The sequence below is a fragment of the Budorcas taxicolor genome, chromosome 2 (genome assembly GCF_023091745.1).
Source record: "Budorcas taxicolor isolate Tak-1 chromosome 2, Takin1.1, whole genome shotgun sequence".
Lineage (NCBI taxonomy): Eukaryota > Metazoa > Chordata > Mammalia > Artiodactyla > Bovidae > Budorcas > Budorcas taxicolor.
In genome coordinates, this window is record NC_068911.1 from 5984961 (window position 1) to 5993298 (window position 8338).

At 49.6% G+C, this 8338-nt stretch overlaps 1 non-coding gene across 1 annotated transcript; it reads left to right on the forward strand.

The window, feature by feature from the left end:
- The first annotated feature begins 6820 nt into the window (after positions 1 to 6820).
- Positions 6821 to 6892, forward strand: TRNAW-CCA (transfer RNA tryptophan (anticodon CCA)). Its single transcript has one exon. It is a non-coding gene; the product is annotated as a tRNA-Trp (tRNA).
- Positions 6893 to 8338: the final 1446 nt, after the last annotated feature.

Genomic DNA, 8338 nt, shown 5'->3' on the forward strand with positions numbered 1-8338 from the left:
CTAGTCAAGGCTATGGTTTTTCCAGTGGTCATGTATGGATGTGAGAGTTGGACTGTGAAGAAGGCTGAGCGCCGAAGAATTGATGCTTTTGAACAGTGGTGTTGGAGAAGACTCTTGAGAGTCCCTTGGACTGCAAGGAGATCCAACCAGTCCATTCTGAAGGAGATCAGCCCTGGGATTTCTTTAGAAGGAATGATGCTAAAGCTGAAACTCCAGTACTTTGGCCACCTCATGCGAAGGGTTGACTCATTGGAAAAGACTCTGATGCTGGGAGGGATTGGGGGCAGGAGGAGAAGGGGACGACCGAGGATGAGATGGCTGGATGGCATCACGGGCTCGATGGACGTGAGTCTGAGTGAACTCCGGGAGTTGGTGATGAACAGGGAGGCCTGGCGTGCTGCGATTCATGGGGTCGCAAAGAGTCGGACACGACTGAGCGACTAAACTAAACTAAACTTTGTTCATTTACTCTCAAACATTACTCTCCAATTGTTCAGAAGTCTTCACTGGGACACCTTTTCAGGAACACCGAGGCATCGGACACACCTCATTTCTCAACCCTACACCTGTTCTGTTCGCTGAAGCCCCAGTCCCAGCCCAGTTTCTAGCGCTCAGCAGCTCCCTCTGGTGGCCTCAGACGGATATGCACAGGAGCTCAGGATCTGCAGTTGTTACCACGCCCTCAAGCCTGGTACTGAGCCAGGCTGGCCCTGGGAGATGTGAGCGCCGGGTGCAGCAGCCCCAGCCGTGGACAGAGATGGGGAATAAGGTGGAGGAGGGTACAGTGGGCGCAGCAGAGCCAAGGCCTGAGTTTGTGCCTGTAAGACGAGCTGGGTCTTGGGGTAAGGGCAGATTCCTCACCGGGGTCCCCTTTACAGAGTTTCTGGAAGGGATCAGCAGAAGGCACAGAGCCAGAGACCCGTCTCTCTGCGCCCAGACCCTCTCTGTTTAGTATCTGGCCTGCACCTGGGCTTTTATCGTCCCCCCTCTCCCCCCCAATCTTCCCAGTCAGAGGTCATGGCTTCTGGAGCATCACAGTGGGAATCTGGTCCCCATCTCCCATCTTTACATGGGTTAAAGGCCCTCCAGATCTGCTCCTTGTCCCTGTCCCTCAGGGCCCTATTGTGCCGCATCCTGCCCCTTGCAGGTTCTGCCTCAGTCCCCTGGTCCTGCCTGTTCTCTCTGCAGTCCTGTCATCTCTCGCAGAACCGGGAGATGCCTCACAGTTACCAGAGAAATTGCAGCAGCTCAGAGACAGCAACTCGCAACTATCATGTCTGGTCAAAGAGGGGAAACACCTCCAGGAAACCCAGGGTCCCCAGGGCCACGCTTCCTCCCAGCGCTGGCTGATTTTGAGGGAGAACAGAGCACATGGTCGAGCCTGAGTAGGGAAGCCAAGCAGAAACACTTCCTGGAGTCACCCTTAGGAGACCTGGGAGACCTCCTCTTCCATCTGGGTCCAGGACCCTGACTCCGCTGGCAGTTTCCATGGTGAGAGTGAACAAGCCTCAGCATGGTCCTGTCCCCTACCTTCATCTGCACAAATGAGGTGACCCAGCATGACAATGGAGATGCTCAAATGGGAGGGACTGGGACCTCGAGAAAGGGAACCCACGTGGGGGCAAGGCCCTTGGATGGGTGGCCTGGGGTTGCGGGCACTGAGACCTGGGGCTCTGCTGGGAGGTCTGAAGACCTGGGCAGCAGCTCCTGGGAGAACCAGGAATTGGGCTCCAGAAAGTGTAGATGGAGCCCAGATGTACACATGGCACCCCACAGCAGAGCTGAGGCAAGTATCAGAGGCGTCATTCGCAGAGGAGGCATCTCAGCCTCAGAGGAGCAGTTCAGAGACGAATCCACTCAGGAGGGCAGCTTTTGTCTTGAAGAACATTGTCACCTTCTCAAGTTCCTCTAAACCCCCCTCCCCAAAGCAGTCTCATCAAGTGACTGAATTCTAGGAAGTTGCAAACAGTTCAAATTTGTCTCTGCAGATCCTTGCTTCGAAACCATTGAGTTTTGTACAGACGTAGAAAGAAAGCTTAGGGTTACCAAAAGGGAAAGGAGGGAAGAGGAGTAAATTAGAAGTGTGGGACTAACAGATACACACTTATATATATAACAGATATACACGTTAATTGTGTATCAACAACAGTGACCTACTGTATAGCACAGGGAACTATGCGCAATAGTTGTAATACCCAATACTGGAAAAGAACCTGGAAATACATATCTGAATCACTTTGTTAAATACCTGAAACTAACACAATATTGTAAATCAACTATGGGTTAGTCGCTCAGTCGTGTCCAACTCTTTGCGACCCCGTGGACTGTAGCTGGCTTCTCTGTCCATGTGATTATCCAAGCAAGAATACTGGAGTGGGTTGCCCTTTCTTTCTCCAGGGGATCTTCCCAACCCAGGTATCGAACATGGGTCTCCTACATTGTAGGCAGACTCTCTATGGTTTGAGCCACCAGAGAGGCCTGTAAATCCACTATACTTCAGTTTTTTAAAATGGGGGAATAAAAACCCATTGAGTTTTGTAATTGGAAGTGAAGTCCAATGAAAGGGAGAAGAGAGATGAAAGTCTAAAGCAAGCTCTGCCAAGTGGCTAATGGGTTATCTCAATCTGTCGCCAGCTCTCTGATCCCATTCCTGTGGGTGCAACTAAAATAATCTTTTTCCTTGCTCTCTAGCAACATGACCTGCCTGCCATTGGGTGCTCTGGGTCTCCCTCACCTGGGAGCTTCCTGCAGCTTCTCCATGAAGATGAGGAACAGGATGGAGGCAGCCAGCACAGAAGGGGTTCCCCGGGTCTAATCCAACACATGTACGGGGCTACTGATGTACCAGCTTACTGATGTCCGCAGTTTTCTTTGAAGTGGATAAAAATAAGATGGGTTGGTGAATGGGAGATGGATGGATATGTGCTAAAGTTAAGTGCCTTTAAATATTAATGATAAATGTTTGCAGGATACAAGTATAAACTGTAAAATTCTTTCAGCCATCCATTAGATTTCAAATTTTTCATATTTAAATGCTGGGGAAAACTTTATGAGGTCCTTCCTCCTTTATGTTTTGCGGAGGTCCCCATGCAAACGATGTGAATTTTCAAGGTAGCTGGACCTGGTGGGATGCTAAGATAATGGGAGGGGGAGCCTGTTCAAAACAAGACCATAATTAACCATTACCCAGATTCCTTGAGAGATTGCCAGAAACCTCTCACCCTCAGTTCTTGGACAGGTGGAAGGAGGCCTCCCACAGCTCAGAAGGGAGCCACGGGGCGCAAGGAACGTGGACCTCACCCCACAGACACACTGCTCTCCAAGTGTGCCTGGTAGGAGTGCATGTTAATGTCACAGGTGGGACAACTATTGTGCTGGCAACTCCCCCATGAAGAAGTCTTTAGTGGGGACTCACATGCTCATCTGCTTTGATGGAAAAGAAAATGCACTAAATGAGGCTGACTGCTCAGCACGCCTTTCCTTTTCTCCTCCTGCAGACCCTGAACCTGACGATGGTGCTCACTCGGGCTCTGATGTGTTCCAAGTTTCTACCCACATCTTCCTCTCCGGCTGGTGCTCCAAGCAGTGAGCACCTGTCATGATTCAGCCTCCTCCAGGTTCATCCGGTACCTGCCCACCTGACCTCTTCCATCTCCCTGGTCAAAGAAGTCTGCAGATTTTTCAACACTGGAAACGACTTGCTGTGACAAGTACCTGACATCTATCCCTTCTGAGGTTCTCTTTTGCGCTCCGGTGTCCTGAAAGTGGATCTCACTGTCCACGGTACTTTCACACCCTCTCGTCTCTTTCCCTTGTCAGCCACGGTTCCTGAAGCTGGTTGAGATTTCCCATAATCTCGTGAGGGTCACTGAGCTCCTGGTGTTCATCTTGGTGGTGGTATCCTGTTGCCACAATTCCACCAGCATCAGAATAATAGTTTTTCCTTCCAAACCCAACGGGTCTCAGCTCTTCTGTGTTTCTCTGCCTTTGTTTTTAGCTTCCCCAAGGGATGAAGAAATGGGAGACCAGAGTCCATGACCGAGACTCCGAAGAGGAGCTGCTGCCCCGAGTGGTCACCTCGGTAGCGTTATTTTTAAAAGGTGCCTGGAAGAAAGGGGCCAGCAGAAGGAGCAGGAGCTGAGGGCGCCCCCTCTGGGCACCAAGACTGTGTCCAGTGCTGGCCCTGGCGACCAGGGCTTTATACCCACCCCACACCCCACGTCCGCCCGGCCAATCCCCGCTGAGGCTCGGGACGTATCACAATGGGGCGTGGTGCCTGTCCCCGTCTCCACCCCCACCTGACTCCCCAGCGGAAGTCACCCCGAAGCAGCGCCTGCGGGCCTCCCCCGCCGCGGAGGGTCCCTTCCTTCTTTCACCCCACCTACTGTCTGCGCAGGTGAATCACGATACGTCCCACAGTTCGTTGGTGAATTTTTTTGGAGCTCAGAGACTCTGGCTGTTCCAGGATCACAGCGCTAGCTGGAAATGAAAAGCCTGCTGAACCCAGGACCGCCCAGCAAGGGTCTTAAAAGCCCAGCAGAAAGCTGCTTAGGGATTGGCAATCGTTGGGCGGGGCCACGGAAGCCCCGCCCCAGAAAGCCCCGCCCCGCACTTGGTATCCTTGGTGATGGTAAACAAACCTCAAGATACCCTTTCTTTTTTTTTCACATTTTGCATATTGGTATTTAAGGAAGACTGTCTAACTAAGAATTAGAAGTTTAACTCCGCCTGCTAGCGCGCTGATGGTCCCCTTGGAGGCTTCTCCGCGACTTTCGTACTTCTGTCAGCATTCCAAGAGCAGCCGGGTGCCGAGGCCACGTCGCCGCCAAACCTACTCCCTGCTGTCCATACCGGCCTCTCTGGCCCACAGGTGACAGTCTCCTCCTGTGCCGCCTGGCGCCCCCGGAATGGGGAGAGGAAAGCGGGGCGTGGGAAGGGCATCCACCCCACCCCGCCCCCTACCCCGCCCCCCTGGATAACAGAGACTGGGGTGAGAGCCAGGGTGTATATTTGGGCACTGAACACCAGTAAATTAATGTTTCTCTAATGACGTCATTTTCCCTGAAACCCCGACATCTACAACGAACCTGCTCTGTGTTCATCTGGCTTCTATTCCCCCTTCTCTCACCTGATGAGCTCAGTCGCTCTCCCCGTGGACTGGGTAGCCCGCTAGGGCTCCTCTACACATGTAACTTAACCACTACCGCCACAGACCTCATTGGGCGAGAGAGGAGTCGTCCTCTCACCACCCAGAAGTGAAATAAAATTATCCATAGTATCCTTGTTTAATGCATTATGGGAGAGCTTCTGTCCCCCCTTCTCTTCCTAGAAAAGTCAAATCTGAAATAGAAGATTTAGGAGGCCTCCTTTGTGGTTCAGCTGGTAAAGAATCCGCCTGCAAATGCGGGAAACCTGGGTTCGATCTCTGGGTAGGGAAGATCCCCCGGAAAAGGGAAAGGCTGCCCACTCCAGTATTCTGGCCTGGAGAACTCAGTCCATGGGGTTGCAAAGAGCGACTTTCACTTTTTACTTCAGTCTCACTATGTATACGTCTGTGGGACAGTGATAAAGAATCCACCTGCCAATGCAGGAGACGCAGGAGACACAAGAAACACAGGTTCCATCCCTGGGTTGGGAAGATCCCCTGGAAAAGGAGATGGCAACCAGCTCCAGTATTCTTGCCTGGGAAATCCCACGGACCTAGGAGCCAGTCTCACTGTGAAAGGGATTTGCTTCATTGGTTATATGGTTATCTTTCTTTCCGGCATCTTCAAATTCTATCTTTTCAATTAGCCCTTTCTGCAGCATGCTAACATACATTGATCTATCACCTTAAACAGTCTATTTATGCCACATTGCCCTCTTCAAAACTGCTTTTCTCTGGGTTACTTTGGAGTTATCAAACTTCTAATTTTTAATGTTTTTAAAGGAAGTATAATTGATTTACAATATTTCAGGTTGCAGCAAAGTGATTCAGATATATATACATCTATGGCTCAGTGGTAGAGAATCCTGCCAGTGCAGGAGACACAAGAGACACAGGTTCAATCCCTGGGTCTGGAAGATCCCCTGGAGAAGGAAATGGCAACCCGCTCCAGGATTCTTGCTTGGGAAATCCTATGGACAGAGGAGCCTGGTGGGCTACAGTCCATAGGGTCACAAAGAGTCAGACATGACTGAGCATGCATTCTTTTTCAGATTCTTTTCCATTAAAGAATAGTGCAAGATATAGCAAAAGTTGAGCAGGTCCTTGTTATTTATCTATTTTATATAGTGTGTATGTTTTAATCCCATACTCCTAATTTACCCCGTCTCCCATGTGTGAATATGTTAATTTTTTAAAGCAAAAAATTTCTAAGCCCCTTTCTGTTAAAGGGAAGTTGTGTTCCTCCCTAGGTGTGACACCACCCCCTCAACATGCAAATCCTCCTGGCGTTCCACCTGCAGGACTGGAAAAAAAGAAAGCACCCGGAGCACCAATCAGCCCACCCCGCCTTCCCTGACAGCCGAACTTCTCATTTTCCAATCTCTTCCCAAACATCCCTCCCTAAAAAACAAAACAAAACAAAACAAAACACCTCTGTAGGGAGAGTGGGTTTCCCGGAATGAGGGGAGTCGAATATTCCTTGAGCCCTAAGCTCCTGACCCTGCTTCGTTTACATCTCATTTTGAATAGACTCATTATAAAAGGGACAAAGAGCTTACAGTCATTCCTAAACGGTAGTAAGGGCAGTAAAAGAAAACAAAAGCAGAACAGAGCTTACACCTGACAACCTCTGAAATTGTCCCCCTAAGGCGTTACAGGAGGAGTCGCCACCAGGACCTCGTGGCGCAACGGTAGCGCGTCTGACTCCAGATCAGAAGGTTGCGTGTTCAAATCACGTCGGGGTCAAGGTGCTCTTTTCTCTTGCCAGGAGATAAATTCGGTAGTGAACCGAACAATTATCTGTCCGCGGGCTCCCAGCAGAAGATTTTCTCCTATCTTCTCTTTAGTCCAGAGAGACTTCTTGTGAACCATTCAGCAACAGACAGGCATTAACTGAGAGGTAAGAAAGCCTTGAAAGGGAAGAAAAACCCAGGTGAGCCGAAATGTCAGTTGTTTGGTTCTTTTCCTTATCAGGACTAAGCTTCAGAGGGGGCATCAGATGACTTCAGATGGGACAGTAAAACAGGGCGTGAGGAGTCTTCGCTAATGAATTCACCCTGGTGTGAATATAGTTTTATTTGGTCCCCACACAGGTATGGTACAGTCTCCCCGGGTTGATATTTGTGTCACTTTGATGAAGTCAGGTTCTCTGCCCTCTCACCCCACCCCAACCACCACCACCCCACAAATTTCATGGTTTGAGCTTCCTCTGTCAAAAGCCCCCTGAACATTGTGGTTAAAGACAACATACTGTGAAGCTAATTAAAAAGTTATTATGTTGATGATGGAGTTTTTGAACTCTATGGGAGTGGGAAAAAAATTACTCTGGAATTTACCATGCTATTACTTAAATTTCATTTAAATGCGTGTCTCCCAGAGGGATATGATTCAATCAAGTTCCAGATACATGACCTGAGCAAGGAAAAACCCAAGTTAAAGGAAATGAAGACTGTTGTAGACTTACCAGGATTTAGCTTTCACTTAATTAATTAAGCTGGCCCCAATCCGCCTTCAGTTTGAAAGTCTGTCTGTTTCTGAGCTTAATAAATGAATAGATAGGTAAACAGTGATTAGGGCTCTGCACTCTCAGAGGTGAGGGCCAGTAGCTGAGGGCCGGGTTCCATCCATGGTGAAAAAAAGTGTTAGTTGCTCAGTCTTGTCGGACTGTTTGTGACCCCCGTGGAGTCCACCAGTTTCCTCTGTCCATGGAATTCTGCAGGCAAGAATCCTGGAGTGGGATTCTCCAGGCAAGAATACTGCAGTGGGTAGCCATTCCCTTCTCCAGGGGATCTTCCCCAGAGACTGAACCTGGGTATCCTGCATTGCAGGCAGATTCTTTACCATCTGAGCCTCCAGGAAACCCTCAATCAGTGATGGGGGAATTAAAATGTCATAAGCCTTGCCGCTGGGCAGGAGGAGGAAGGAAAAAAAGAAAACCCCCGCCTACAATTTGTAGGCGAGGGTTTTCGCTTTTGAATGTATATTTATTTGGCTGTGTCGCAGAGACCTTAGTTACCGAACGAGGGATCGAACCTGTGTCCCCTGTATTGTAAGGCAAAACCCTGAGCCACTGGCCCACCAGGAAAGCCTGCAGGGTGTGGCTTTTAAAAGGTTAATAGTGAAATCTCAGGATTGAGGGTATAACAGTTACCCGGATGACAAGATAATGTGTTTCATGTTTTAGTCTGTTTC